A 9,352-nucleotide genomic window follows, 5' to 3' on the forward strand; every position below is an offset into this window, starting at 1 on the left:
AGGGGTGTCCATAGGTCCTGTAGCATCCCAGTGCCTGGCCCTGAGGATCACAGGTCAGAAGTCTACCAAGTCCAGCAGTGCACCAAGCATCGGTCCCACCCAACCGCTCATCTGTGGTTAGCCTCATTGGGGCCCACCATACATTCTGTGGCTGGAAGCCACAGCTCCTAATATTCCACCCAGACAACACTGATGGTTTTATCTTGTAAGATTGTCATGAGAATCAAGTGGATTAATACTGAATGCATCATAAACAGTGTCTGACATATAATAAGGCTTCATGAGTGCCAGTTAAATAGCAAACACTTTTTAGTGAGTGCCTACTCAACGTGGGCTTACCAAGATGCTGTTTAGAAACAACTTGTGACATTTCATGCTGTCCCTACAAATGAGCCTCTGACACATGGTTAAGATAATGCTTGGGGCACCTGCATTCCTTCCAGAGTGTCTGAGTTCAGGTCCTGGCTGCAACCCTAGATTCCAGCTTTCTGCTCACACATACCCTGGGAAGCAGCAGTGATGACCGCAATGGCTTGTGTGCTTTGCCCCAAGGTGATTCATGTTCCTGGTTCCTGGCTTCGGTCAGCTCTGGCTAGGATAGGAATTTGAGGAGTGAATCAGTAGATGGAAGACCTCTGTTTGTCTTTCAAATAGATTAAATAAACAAATAAGCTAATATAAATAAACGGATAAGTCAATATTCCTCCCACTATTCCCTTTCCCATTTCACTTGTAAAGAAATTCAGCAAGACAGCGAGACTGGCCTCCCACACACCATTAGCAAGCCTTCTCTTCCTGCTAGTGATAACATTGCAGTGCCCTTGACAAGAAGTCCTCCTTGGTCCTTAAGAGTGCAGGGACACAGAACTCACCCTTCTGACAGTGGAATCTTTTAGGTGTGCAAACAAGTGCAAGTGTTGTTTTCTAGTTTTTGTTATTAAAAAAAAAACCTCTCTATACTGAGCCATAATATGCCTCTGGTGATTTCCTCTTATCAGGGCTACACAGAGTAAATTTCTTGCTCTTCCACTCCACAGGCCTTCAAGTACTTAAGAATAGTTATCAGTGAAGATAAGAAACCACAAGCAGGGAAATCCTTGTCAAACCAGTTTTGCTGCCAGTAAGAGTCTAATCTGCAAGTTGGGTCAGAAATGGAAGAGAAGGGTCTGAGGACCTGCCCACTGCTGCACTCCAGGTTTTGCTTTGCAGATGCTAGGGGCCACTGTGTGGGTGCAGAGATCTGTAGCCAGGACTGCAAAGGCTTCTGGACTGCAGAGTCACAGAGAGGGGCATCTTGAGGAGACGGTTCCTGCCGGCTTTCATTAAAGTGAGCCGTCAGCTTTAATTAAAGTGAGCCGCCAGCCTGCACCAAGAGACTGCAGCACTATGTGCCGGGGTTTGGTGAGGGTCAACACAGAGCGCTACTGACTGACAGGGAAGCTGTGAGCAGCAAGCAAGCAAGCACTGGGGACCACACCTTTCTCAACAATGAAGTGAGCCTGTGCTGGCTGCCAGTGAAACGGGTTTCAACTCTGCCACTGAGACGGCCAGAAGTCCTCAGGAAAGTTACCCAAAGTCTCTGCCTCCGGCCTTCTCTTTCCTCCATGAAAGGAGGATGGTAGTAATGGGATGTACTCAGACCATAGACTAGTTGCCAATGATTTGTTGAGATGACAGCCTGGCAGGTGTTTAGGAAAACGCCCAACTAGAAAGTGCTCAATAACCATTAGTTGGTATTGTCTGAAAGTTTCCCATATGCTTGGATATAACCCTCACAGAGACACTTGGATCAGGTGTTAATAAACCTCCTTTGATGACTGAAGAAACTAAGGTATCTGCAAGGTCACCACGTTACAGACTGCGAGGTATAGTTTCGTTGTCCCCAGGGTCCTCCTTTCACCTGTCCCAAGAGCCAGCAAGAAAGATCCCAGGCCAGGGAAATCAGCCCACTTGGTCTGGACACTAAGGAAGGTGAGAGATCAGGAATTAACAGAGAACAGTTTAATATTAGATGCAGCCGGAGTGTTCAATGGTTAGTAGAACAGTATGAATATAAGAGGAGGAAGCAAAGGACGCTGGGGCACTCTAGGTGAAGCCACCTACACCATGCTGGGACACTCACACCCTGTACCAGAGTGCCTTTTCTGAGTCCTGGCTATTCCACCATCCCAATCGAGTTTCTTCCTAATGCTACTGGGCAGTAGCAGATGGCCTAAGTACCTTGGTCCCTGTCACTCATGTGGAAGACCAGGATAGAATTCTTGGCTCCTGGCTTTGGCCTGGCCCACCCCTAGCCATGGCACCATTTAGGAAATGAACCAAGGGTGGAAGATCTGTCTCTACCCATCCGTCAATCACTATGCTTTTCAAGTAAATATTTAAAATAAAATGTAATAAGAAGCTGTGTAAGAAGGTTGAAACCACCACAAAAATATATATAGAAGATATGCTTCACAGATAACCAGTGACTCGTGCCAAATAAAAAAGTCCTCCCTCCTCCTCCTAACTCATCAATCCAGGCAGAAAAGGGGGTCTCCATCCCCTAAACATTCCACCCTCTGCCAGAGTATCTGCTTAAAAAGCAACCCATGAACTTACATTCAATACTCTTAGACTAGCAGTGTATCTTTCTTGCTTATTTGTGAAACACCAGCCCCTTAGTCTCAAATTTGAAAGTATACATACAAAACTCTTTAAAAAGTGCACATATGCATAGGTGAGTGCATGCTTTTGTAAATAAGCAAACAATTTCAAAATATGGTCTGAAAACAGATTTTGTAGTGTCTGATAGATACTAAGTGCTCAGTAAATATGGAAATTTAATAAATATGGAAATTTACATTAAGGGTACCTTGTAAAAGAAAGATGATCAACTCACTCAGTTCATAATTCTGTCACATCTGTTTTGTTATTATTGCTCTTTGCTGTTTGCATAAGACTTGATTTCTCTGGTTTGCAGTTGTATAAGAAAATAAAATTTATCAGAAGGAAATATTACTTGATTAATGTTATTCAAAATTAATGAAAGAGCAATAATTATGATACAGTTCCTTAGGCTAAGGTCTGGCCTTTTGTGAGGCTCAACAAATGTCTGATAAATGAGCTGAACAGAATGGATATATGTATATATGTAAGGGAACTTCGAAAGAGAGTTTTGGGGGCAGGCATTGTGGCAGAGTGAGCTAAGCTGTTGTCTACAATGCTAGTATTCCATAGCGAATCACCACTTTGAGTCTGGGCAGCTGGTCTTACAATCTACCTCTCATTTGCTGATGTGGCCATTTGGGGAACAAACCAGTGAATAAGAAAAGTCCCTCTCTCCCATTCTATGTCACTCTGCCTTTCAAATAAATAAATCTTTAGAGAAAAAAAAAAGAGAGAGCGAGAGGGGGCTGGAGAGAAAGGATGGTGAAGAAAAGATAACCTTTGCCTTTGGGCCATATTTAGACTAGTCTATGTACCTGTGAGTTGGTGCATTGTTTTAGGGCAATTGGGAAATTTCTTTTGTCCTGAGCTAAGAAACAGATTGGTTCCTCTTGAACTATTCAGTTTGTAGGTTTCATCCCCTGTGGTAATCTATTTCCTTCCTTGTTTCCTTCCCACTCCTATTCCCTCTTCCTTTTTGTGTTTTAACCTGTGACATTGCATCAGTAATTTTTCTCCCTTTAGCCTCACAAGATGTGTATTAATGACAGGGGAACTCATTCACTTTCAATTAAATTTTCCTCCCAGGAGCTGCCGTGGTTGTTCATTTCTCATGGACACTCCAAGGTTCCTCATTTCCCTTTCATCAGAGAAGCATTTCCCCAGGTCGCGTTCCAATCCTGAGTGTTGCTACATGGAAGTAAGTGATTGAAGAGCAACTTGGAAACCAGCCAGCTGAAACGGCAGGATTTCTTTCATGTCTTAGTGTAGCAACACCTCAGCCACATCAAATGGTGAGGTATTGGTGAAAATAATGAACAAGTAAATGATTAAAGAAAGTACTGAATGGAATTAAGAAGTGCTCTTCTGGCTTTGAAGAAACTGAAATATTTCCCATCGATAAAATTTAAGAGTAATATGAATAATAAAATAAATAATAAAAACCACAAAAGTTTTATTATTTTAGCTATTTTTACACCTTAATGTGAATTCACTGGACGTAATGTAATTGTCACTTGAATAAAATCCAGGCCTGGGAGAGGGCCTGATAGGGGAAACTTGGCAAATGCTCCTACTGGGCCACAGCTTCTGCTGGTAAGCATGAGACAGGACCTGGGATGGGCCAGACCAGGCAGAACTGCACCACAAACTGGCGTGTATGTGGGCTGGCTCAGCAAGGTGGGGTTGGGTGTGAGGTAAGCTGGGCTTGACTTGGCCAGGCCAGGCTAGGCTAGGCCAGGCTGCAACATCCAATGGTGAGAGGGCCCGGCGGCGTGGCCTAGCGGCTAAAGTCCTCGCCTTGAAAGCCCCGGGATCCCATATGGGCGCCGGTTCTAATCCCGGCAGTCCCACTTTCCATCCAGCTCCCTGCCTGTGGCCTGGGAAAGCAGTTGAGGATGGCCCAATGCATTGGGACACTGCACCCGCGTGGGAGACCCGGAAGAGGTTCCAGGTTCCTGGCTTCGGATTGGCGCGCACCGGCCCGTTGTAGTTCACTTGGGGAGTGAATCATCGGATGGAAGATCTTCCTCTCTGTCTCTCCTCCTCTCTGTATATCTGACTTTGTAATAAAATGAATAAATCTTTAAAAAAAAAAAAATCCAATGGTGAGTGCCAGGACTGGGAGAGAGCCATGCCAGGTCATGTCAGAGCACCACCAGCAGGTGCAAGATCCAGGGCTGGGAACAGGCTTTGGTAGAGGAACCAAGGGGACTGCCCTACTAGGCTGCAATTCCCACTGGTTAGCATGACAGCCAGGGTTGTGGACAGATGGGACTGAATGTGACTGCAGCACCCCTCAGCATGTGTATAAGCTTGATCCAGGGGTGGGCGAGACTGGGCCAGGCCCCAGCACCTACTGGCAGTCTTGAGTGCTAGAATGGGTGAAGGCCAATCATGCAAGGCTGCAATTCTGGGTGAATGCCAAGACTGGAGACAGGCTATGTCATGCTGGGTCAAGCACCCACAGGTATTTGTGACATTCGAGGCTGTAAGCTGGTCTGATAGAAAAACTTGGGGAACTTCCCTATTATGCCATAGCTTCCACTGGTGAGCATGAAAGCCAAAGCTAGGGTAAGCCCAGGCCAGGCTGGACTACAGTACCCATTGGCATACATGTGAGCTCGGTCTGGGGACAGGTCGGGCCTAGAAGCAGGCTTGGGGCTAGGCCAGTTCATAGCAGCCATTGGTAGGTGTGAGAGCCAGGGCACGATGCAGGCCAGGACAGGTTGGGTTACAGCACCCACCAGCTCAGATGAGGGCTGGAACTGGTGCTAGCTGAGGTGGGCTAGACTGTAGCAACCTCAGAATAAACTGGGATTGGAGACAGGCCAAGCGGAACCAGGCTGAGGCACCTGCCAATAAATGCCAAAGCAAGATAGGCCACATCAGATTGGACCACAGCACCCACCAGCATGGACAAGACCCAGGGCTGGGGACAAGTTTGATAGGGGAACTTCAGGGACTCCCCTGCTAGGGCACTGCTCCCACTGGTAAGCATGAGAGCTGGGACTGGGGGCAGACCAGGCTAGGCAGGGTTGCAACACCTGTCAGCCTGCATGTGAGATGGATTTGGGGAAGGCCTGGCTAGGGTAGGCCACAGTATCCACTAGCACATCCAAAAGCCAGAATAAGTGCAGAACAGCAGAACTTTTCAGCAGCATCTGCTGGCAAATGCAAGAGGACTATGTGCAAGTTGTATCAGGCTGGACTTCAATTCCCCCTGGCAAGCACAAGATCTAGGGTTGGGAGTGGGCCTAGTAGGGGAACTGTAGGAATGCCTCTTCTGGGCTGTAGTTCTCACTGGTGAGCATTATAGTCAATGTTGGGGGCTAGCCAGGCTGACCAAGGAAACAGGACATGTCAGCATATGTGTGGGCTGCATCTGGGGGTGAGGTGGCTGAGCTAAGCTGCAGTACTCATAGGTGCATTCATATGAAAGCCCGATTGGGCCCAGCGTCGTGGCCTAGCGGCTAAAGTCCTCGCCTTGAACATGTCAGGATCCCATATGGGCGCTGGTTCTAATCCTGGAGGCTCTGCTTCCCTTCCAGCTCCCTGCTTGTGGCCTGGGAAAGCAGTGGAGGATGGCTCAAAGCCTTGGAATTCTGTACCCGCGTGGGGGACCTGGAGGAGGTTCCTGGTTCCTGGCTTCAGACTGGCTCAGCTCCGGCCGCTGCAGTCACTTGGGGAGTGAATCATCGGACACTTGGGGAGTGAATGATCAGACAGAAGATCTTCCTCTCTGTCTCTCCTCCTGTCTGTATATCTGACTTTCCAATAAAAATAAATAAATCTTAAAAAGAAAGAAAGAAAGAAAGAAAGAAAGAAAGAAAGAAAGCAAGCAAGCCTTATTGGGATGCAGCATAGACTGGGCTAGTCTGCTGTACATACCGGCATTTACAGGAACCAGCACTGGGGACAAGTCTGCTGGGAGTTACTGGGTTTGCTTCAACTTGGTTGCAATTCCTGCTGGTGTGCAAAAGGGCTGGGTTTGTGAAAGACAGTGATGGACTAGCAGTCTGTTTATGAGGGAGATTGGGCTGGAAGCAGAACTGACCAGGCAATTACACTCACTGGTATATGCATAGGCTAATGCGGCTGACAGACTGAACCAGATCCCTCCCTAGTTGGCACACACCGAGTCAGGTTTGGAGTCATCCTGGGTGAGACTGCTGGACTCAAACTTTGGCCATAGGGAAAATCACAGGATGTGTGATCTGATCTTGGAGTGTACATATAGAAAATTGGGCCTACTCAGTTGCTGATGCCCGTGCAGTAGACAGCTTATCCAGATGCACATGGGGGACATGACAGCCAGGTCATCCAAGTTAATAGAGGAAGTCAAGTACCATATTAGAGGATGGAAAGTGGAACAGGTTGGACAACTCTCCTGGTCAAGCTTTGGCAGCAAGTGTCTGGGTGTGTGGACACACTAAGGTGGACTTGGTCAACCAATAGACCTTGAAAGATTTTTCTCAACCCTGAGGCAACAAAACCAGAGCAATTAGAACTATCAGAACCATGGCGAGCAGTAGGGGAGGCCCAGACTCGCTACACTCGCCATGTGGCTTGAGCTGGGGGGAGGAGCCAGGAAGGGTGGGACTGGGGCCCAAGGACTTGAACCTCCGGCAGGCAGCTACCCCACTGCCTGCCGGGTGGCCTTGGGATGGCCACGCCTCAAGCCTGGGAACACACAGTAGGTACCACGTACACGTGGGGAGCTGCTCCCAGATTTGCCGGAACCTCGATGGCTACCCCTTTTCTGGGTGAGTCCCGGGGGTCTGTGTAGCGAGTCTGGGCCTCCCCTACTGCTCGCCATGTGGCTTGAGCTGGGGGGAGGAGCCAGGAAGGGTGGGACTGGGGCCCAAGGACTTGAACCTCCGGCAGGCAGCTACCCCACAGCCTGCCGGGGAGCCTTGGGATGGCCACGCCTCAAGCCTGGGAACACACAGTAGCTACCACGTACACGTGGGGAGCTGCTCCAGGGCGGCCAATGCGCCATTTGGCGCCAGGCTCCGCCTGCTGGCCGCCCGGCCAGAGAGTTTTTGATTTTTGGTTCATTGACCTGCTGCCTGGGAGGCTCCCTCCTGAACCCACAGTGCTGCGGGGCGTGAAGCACTGTGCTTGCTAGTAACCTGATCTCTGAACACCTCAAAGTCTCTATGGGGATCCCTTCAATCAAAATGGAGGAAACAGAATGCTGGCAATGAGGGAATCCCAAATGAACTTGAGGCTTGCACCTAATGGTCCTCAGAGCAACCACGGGCAGGTGCGTGATTTATGGCTAGGAACAGGCCCAAACTGGGAGGTAAGGGGACACCACAACTGGGATGAGGCTCCCACCAAGGAGTGTATGTGCTGGAATGGGGGCTGCGTTCTGTCTAGGAAACAGTTGTAGTCACCCGAGGCACTAGTGTGGGCTGGGATTGGATGCACCAGGCCGGTTCAGATCCCAATACCATCTGGTGTTATGGAGAACCAGGGTAGATGTGGGACTGACTATGCTGGGTCTCACTCCTCTTCTGAGCCATGTGTGAGCTGTATGTGGGTATGGACGAGCCATGGCCGGGCTGAAACATCCAACAACAAGAACCAGAATGGGGTGAAAGCCAGCCAGGAAAAGCCACTGTTCCTGCTAGGACAGGAGGTGAACTGAGTAGGGCTGGCTCAAGAACCCCCTGGCAAGCGCAAAATCTGGCATTGGGAGGGGTTCTGATGGAGGAGCCTGGGCAACTCCTCTGGCAGGACACAGTCCCTGCAGGTAAGCGCAAGAAGCATGATAGGAAACAGCCCAGAATAGGCCATGGAAAGTTTCCCACTGGCATACATTCAGCATGGGTCAGGAGCAGATCACGCTGAATCAGTTCATGTCAACCACTGGCAAATCCGATCGCCAGACCAGAGTGTGGGATGGGCCGGGTTTGGTTGCGACAAAACCAGTACACATTATGGAATGCCAGGGCATGGTTGCCTGTACTGGATATGAATGCAGCACCCATCCAGCACACGTGAGATCCAGGAAGGAAGGGGCAGAGCTGGTGGGGGGATTAAGGGGCTGGTCCCCTCGCCGGTCAGCTACTCCCACTGGAGAGTGTTGGCTGGGATAGAGACAGACCCGACTAAGCAAGGCTATAACACCTGTGCGCTGCATGTGGACTACATCAGGGCCGCAGCATCAGCTGGCAGAAGCTGGCACTGGGGACTAATTCTGTCAAGTCAAATCACAGGACCACCTAAAGAGTGCATAAACCGGGACAGAGAGACCTGGGAGGGAAAAGTGGGTTCCCCCTTCCTGGATCATATTCCCGTGGGAGGGCATGAAAACTAGGACGGGGGCTGGGATGGCTAGATAGAGAGGCACTCAACAACATCCGTAAGGGCTGGATGGTTGAGCTGATTAGATAGAACTAAGCTTTAATACCCATTGACAAGTACCAGAGCCAAATGGGATGGGGGACAGATTGGTCTTCTGCTACACATACTGGCAAACCAGGGTAGGGGGCGGGCTTGGTGGGGGTTATTGTGGGTCGCCCCGGCTAGGCTGTAGCTCCCACTGGTTGATGTAAGGGCCGAACCAGACTGGACTGCAACACCCATTGGTTCCAGTGCAACTCGGGACTGAAAACAGAACCAACCCAGCAGTTGCAACCACCAGCTGATCGGGTGATGGACTGTGCCGGGCCCTGTGCTTGCTAGAACATGTAAGAAT

The 9,352-nt window shown here is 49.4% G+C and overlaps 1 long non-coding RNA gene across 1 annotated transcript in view; it reads right to left on the bottom strand.

The window, feature by feature from the left end:
• Positions 1 to 2,948, bottom strand: part of LOC131480088 (uncharacterized) — a 35,528-nt gene extending 32,580 nt beyond the window's left edge. The window contains exons 1-2 of the long non-coding RNA XR_009245243.1: positions 2,879 to 2,948; positions 1,806 to 1,962 (exon numbers count right to left, since the gene is read on the bottom strand). This is a non-coding gene — a long non-coding RNA (uncharacterized LOC131480088). The remainder of the gene's footprint in view (positions 1 to 1,805; positions 1,963 to 2,878) is intronic.
• Positions 2,949 to 9,352: the final 6,404 nt, after the last annotated feature.

Source organism: Ochotona princeps, chromosome 4, assembly GCF_030435755.1.
Source record: "Ochotona princeps isolate mOchPri1 chromosome 4, mOchPri1.hap1, whole genome shotgun sequence".
Taxonomy (NCBI): Eukaryota; Metazoa; Chordata; class Mammalia; order Lagomorpha; family Ochotonidae; genus Ochotona; species Ochotona princeps.